Below are 6,210 nucleotides of genomic sequence, written 5' to 3' on the forward strand. Positions count from 1 at the left end.
AGAAACAACCCCAGTACTGAGCCCTGGGGGACACTGCTCATGACCAGCCTCCAGCTGGATTTAACTCCACTGACCACATCTCTTTGGGCCCAGCCATCCAGACAGGGGTCCATGGGATCCTAAGGAACCTGTCCTAACTCCATTCCAAGGTCTGAAAATGAGTTTGTCACAGGCAAAGGAGAAAAGAGAAGAAATGTGTTAGTTAGTTAGTTAGTTAACTAATAATTTTTGTTGGGGGGGGGGGGGGGGAAGGTGGGAAAGAGACCATTTAAAAGATAACTAGAAAAGGCAGTCTCTTTAAATTTCTACAGAATTATATTAAAAATGAATGTTGCCCCAGTTGGAAATGGTGCTGCACTTCAGAATACATGAACTCCACTACAGAACCTTGGATATTAGATTGATACCCTTTTCTCTGCTTTCATGATTCGCTGTGTGACATGGGATTTAATTGCCTTTCTCAGGCTCCTGTGAACTTTCACTGATCTCAAAATCTCAACAGATCCTCCTTATTGATCCACTTTTCTCCCAGAGCATCACAAGGCAGTTATAGCATGGTGCTGGCTGAATATGTTGGGCTTTCCCAGAAGATGAGGAATCTCTTGCTTCTCCAGCTGAACTCAAGATAATCTGCCACTGAGGCTCTGACAACTGACTGTTGTGTTCTTCATTTAAAAAGAAGTAATATTTTTAATTAAATAAGGCAGAATTTCCAGAAAAATGAAGACAGTAATCATGCAAACCAAGAAATCTTGCCTTTTAGATTTGAAGCACTTCTCTGTCAGAGGGTTGGAACTACATCTTTAAGGTTCCTTCTGACCCAAACATTTCTGTGAGTCTATGAAAGTTTTAAAAAGCAGCAGAAAAGTGTGTTTGTTCTGATTTTAATTCTGTGGCAGTAGATGTAATCTTTCTGGATTATGATATGGCATTTGACATCATCCTTCACATTTCCTTCTGAACAAATTGCCCGACTGTGAGATGAACAGGTTCTCACTATGCTGAGTGATGAACTGGCTGAATGGTGGAGCGCCAAGTATCATATTGAATGGGGCTACATCTTCCTGGTGGCCATTCAGTAGTGGTGTTCCCTACAATTTGGTTCTAGGGCCAGTACTGTTCAACATTTTTATCAGTGATGTGGATGCAGAAATTGAATCCATCCTTAGCAATTCTGCTGACAAATTAAGTTACTAGTTTCTGTTGATGAGAAGCCTTGAAGAGGCACTGGAGCAGTCAACCATCAGGAATGGCAATAAGCCCAATAAAGGAAAATGCTGGGATAGAGCAATGGCAAAGTCACAGACTGAGAGACAAGTGGCTGGAAAGCAGCTCAGCGGGAACAGATCTGGGGATGTTGGTCAACAGAAAGAGTAATGTGAGCCAGCAATGCCCTGGCAGCCAAGGGGCAAACCAGGTTTTGGGATTCATTAAACAGAGAACAATCAATCAAAGGTAATGTTCTCATTGTGTCTGGCATTGGTGTGGCTTCATCTTAAATATTATGTACAGTTCTGGGGTCCACAACATAAACAGGTCCTTGAAAACATCTAGAAGGGTAAGGCAGCTGGTAAGAGGGTAAGAAGGCAACTCCTGTAAGGAGAGGCTGAGTGCACTTGTGTTGCCCAGCCTGGAGAAGAGGAGGCCAAGAGGACCTCAGTGCTCCCTGCAGCTCCCTGAGGAGGGGATGCACTGTGGTGTTGAGCTCTGCTCCTGGGAACTGATGGCAGAATGGGAATGGCACAGAACTGCCAAGGGAGAGTCAGGCTGGGCACTGGGAAACATTTATATGATGTGAGGGTGGTCCACCACTGGAATAGACTTTGTAGAGAGATGCCTGATGCCCTGTGCCTGTCAGTGCTCTAGAGGCATTTGGACAATGACCTCAGTAATATGCCGTAACTTTGAGTTTGCACTGAGGTGGACAGGCAGCTGAAGTAGATGGTCTTTGTAGATCCTTTCCCTTTCCTTTTGCTTTCTGCTTCTCCTCTCCCACTCCTGGGGCCATGCAGTGGAATGGAGATATCAGATCAACAGTATCCATCTTACTTTTGAGGTTGTCTTCTCTGCCCTCATCTTAAAGGCTTTTTCACTGTTAAAAAGCTTTGATAGTTTCTCCTATGCAACTTCCTCTGCCACAGAACTGTAGCAATCTGCTGTGATAATTAGAATTCTGAAGTGTTGGAAAACAACTGAGTCTAATAAATTACAGTCATTACTGAATTTGGAGGAGTTAACCTGAGTTTCCGAAGATCTCTGTCCTGAGAACTCACACACTGAACTGTCTGTGTCAATACATCATATATAAATATTAAACAATGAAGTAAGACACCATCATACATTTTCTTCACAAATCCACTCTATCTGCTCGCACTTTGAGGAAGCACAATATCCTTAACAACCAAATGAGTGCAGCTGCTCTGAAACAAAGTGTTCTGTGGTTAGCACATGTGTGGAAAACCAGACTGGTTGCTGTAGTCTGAAGTTTTATATCTCTGTAGGTAGACGGACTGTGTGGATGCAATTTGCTGTTCAGTGATTACCTTTATGTATGAAGCATCCCACCATACTTGTGTGAAGTATCCAAACAGCATCCAAAACACACACACACACACACACAAATAGCCATAGAAGTGCATTTCACTCTTATCCAAGACAGGAAAGTTCTGCAGCTTTTCAATGAAGCATAATTTTAGCCCTTGTTTCATAGAATATAGAATGTAAATTTCAACTTTATTTCCAAGTAAATCAAAGCCACTTCACAATATCAACTCAGAGAAATAAAATGTCTTTTGTTTTTTTCCTCCACATTTCCAACTCAACACAAGCTGAAGCATGCTTTTCTCTACAGAACTGCATATGGTTGCTGATTGAGAACTAGAACAGCAAAGCTGACCATCATAACCTGCGGATCTTTTGAAAATCTTTAACTATAAAGAAAGATGTTATCTTAAAGGAGAAAGTGAAAAGGAGACCTTTTTGTTCTTGCTACTCTAACGTATGTAAAATCCTGCAGCCTGAAGGCGGATGAGGGTCACCACCAGCCCTAGAGTCTCACTTGGTGCAGTCTGTTGGATCCTGTGCTCTGCTCTCTCTGCTTTAGGAAAGCTTCACTTTGCCTGTGTCTTAATTAGTTGTCATAACAATGTTAGCTTACATTCAGATCTTGGAAGAGTATGCTCAAGCTGAAAGAATTTCCTTCCTGTCTAATTGACCTTGAGACTGGAAAGAAGATTTGCTGTTTTATTTTTCTTTCCTGGCTGCAGCAAGTCACTGAAATAAAGTGCTTTATTTTATTTTATTTTTTTTTCATGGCAGTTTTTTCCCTTATTTCCAATGAACACTTTTCTGGAAGGCACAGTTTTTTTTCATGTATAAAATCGATTTCCTTGAATATTTGCATCTACTGTTATGTACATAAACTAATGAGAAATGAAGCCCGTATCTGAAAGGAGCCAAAGTAGCCTTGAATTCACCATGCATTTCTGCCCAACTGTCATTAGTGAGTTTGGTTTTCCCTTTTCACAAGAGCTTACCTTGTTTGTTCAATCAGGTGTTACAAGCAGCTGTCTGCATCTCTCTTTTCCCCCCCCATTTCCTTTAGTTTACCGTGTTTCCTTCTCTGGCCTCTCCTCACAGTTTCCCACAACATGGCCTTAGGAATTTAATCTTTTAGTTTGGCATCTTTGGTCATCCTCACAGTCTGGGGCCAAGTAGGCTTAGTGCTGAGTCCCTTGAGCATATGCTAAACATCACTACTAGACTGTGACCCATTGAAAGGCACTGTTGTGTACCCACCCCCTGTTGGTCCTGCAACAGGGAATTAGACCTTTAGTGCTGCAAACTCCAAGACAGCTTCTGCCGTACCTCTGTGTTCAGGCATTTTCATTTCCAAGCACAGAACTCACCGTTTTCTTTCTTTCTTATAGGAGAATTGGCAGTGCCTGAACGAGTGCTTTTTAGCAGTTAAAGAATGAAACAGCAGGAGTGTCCAGCCCACATTTCCTTCCTGGCACTTCACCCTTCTTTCCCTTACCTATTTAATACAGTTTAATAAAGAACTGCATTCCCACTGGAATTGTATTTGATGGTTCAGTAACCTCCCGCATCCTGCTGGGTTTCTGGCTTCATACACTCTGCATCCAGTAATGCTTTCTCTGGTGAAACAGCAGCTTTCTTCCCTGATGAATGTATGCAAACTAGAGGAATTCTAACTGTTCAAGAAATATAATCTCTATATTATATACCATTTATGGTCATCTGAAATAAGTGAAACTATTAATTAGCCTTCAGACTGAACAGGTTTCATGTTGGTAGGCACCCTCTGACTACTGGTGTACACTAATAGTTATCATTTCCACTGCTTCTGACATTGTCTTCTGGAATTTTGTGCCTTCACTGGTTGCTTGACAAAATTATCTTTTTTTTTTTTTCTTTTTTTCTTTTTTTTTTTTGTGACTGACAGACAACTTGGATCATAATGAATGCAGATAAGAGTGGGGGACAACAAATGCAGCAGATTGCATGGAGGAGCATGTGAGGTAGTCCAAAAGCTTTTGTTTTAGTGCATATTTGCTCAGCAGTGCTGGTGACGTGTCATGGGCCAGTGTCACCAGCAGCTGCTGGAGCAACTCCACAGCACCTCAGAGGCATCAGGCAGGTCAGGCCCTGTGGGAGGATGTCATTCTGCAGCTCAGCACCTACAGAGCAAATTCAAATTCAGGCAGCTTTGTTGTACCTTGAAACCTCTGAGCCAGTTTGAAACCTGAGCCCCCTAGCAGCATTGAGAGACAAGGTAAGGATGGTGAAATAGTCCCTGCTGCAGAGACAATGCCTACTGCCTACTGTTGTTTATGGTCACACTCAGAGAGCTGCAGTCAGTGGCTCAGTGCCCAGTTGGAGACTGGTGACAAGTAGTGTTCCTCAGGGACTGGTGCTGGAATTGGCGTTATTTAACATCTTTGTTGGTGCCACGGACAGTGGGATCAAGCACACCCCCACTCAGTTTGAAGATGGCACCAAGCTGAGTGGTATAGTTGACATGCTAGAGGGAAGGGATGACATCCAGAGGGACCTGAACAGGCTTGAGAAGTGGGCCAATGCCAACCTTGTGAAGTTCAACAAGACCAAATGCAAGGTTCTACATCTGGGTGGGGGCAATCCCGAGAACAGATATAGGTTAGGTGGAGATTAGGTTGAGAGAAGCCCTGAGTAGAAAGATTTGGGGGTGTTTGTTGAAAAAATGTTCAATATGGGCCAGTAATGTGTGTTTGCAGCCCAAAAGGCCCTCTGTATCCTGGTTTGCTGTGACTTTTTATAAAGGCAAGTAGTAACAGGACAAGGGGAAATGGTTTTAAACTGGAAGAGTGTAGATTTAGGCTGGATAGTAGGGGGGAATTCTTTACCAAGAAGATGGAGAGACACTGAAACAGGTTGCCCAGTGAGGCTGTGGATCTTCCCTCCATGGAAGCTTTGAAGGCCAGGCTGTATGTGGCCTTGAGCAACCTGGTGTAGAGGGAGGTGTCCCTGCCTATAGCAAGGAGATCAGAACTAGGTGATCTTCCAGGTCCTTCCCAACACGAACCATTCTATGATTCTATGAAATGTTTTGCTGTATAAGAAATTTCCAATGCACAAGTGAACAACAGCTACCTAATCAAGGAACCGAGGAGCACAGGTGCTCAGATGGACCTGAAATATTCTTGTACCAGCTTGTCAGAGAACAGTCTTGGCTGCAGTGACCATGAGATGAAGCAAGTCAGGATCCTGAGAAGAGGGAATGGGTCAAAAACAAGACCATAGCACTGGACTTCAGAAAGGATTTAGGCCTGTTCAGAGACCTAGTCAGAAGAATGTCATGGAACACAGCTATGGAAAGAAGAGGGACAACAGAGAGCTTTTTAATTTTCAAGGATAAACTTCTTCAAGCTCAAGAATGGTCTATAAGCAGGCAGAAATAAACAAAGGGGAATGAGTAAGGAGTTCCCAGCTAAGCTCAAATGCAGAAAAGTTGCATTTAAGAGATGTTAGCAGGAACAGGAGAACCAAAAGAAGCACAGAGATGCTCTCTAATCATGGAGGGATTGGGTTAGGAAAGATAAAGCCCATAGGGATTTGAATTTGGCAAGAGGTACCACACTGTAATAGAATTACAGGGGCTGGAAGGGACCTGTAGAGACCAACGAGTCAAGCTTCCCTGCCAAAGCTGGT

The sequence above is a fragment of the Coturnix japonica genome, chromosome Z (assembly GCF_001577835.2).
Source record: "Coturnix japonica isolate 7356 chromosome Z, Coturnix japonica 2.1, whole genome shotgun sequence".
Classification (NCBI taxonomy): domain Eukaryota; kingdom Metazoa; phylum Chordata; class Aves; order Galliformes; family Phasianidae; genus Coturnix; species Coturnix japonica.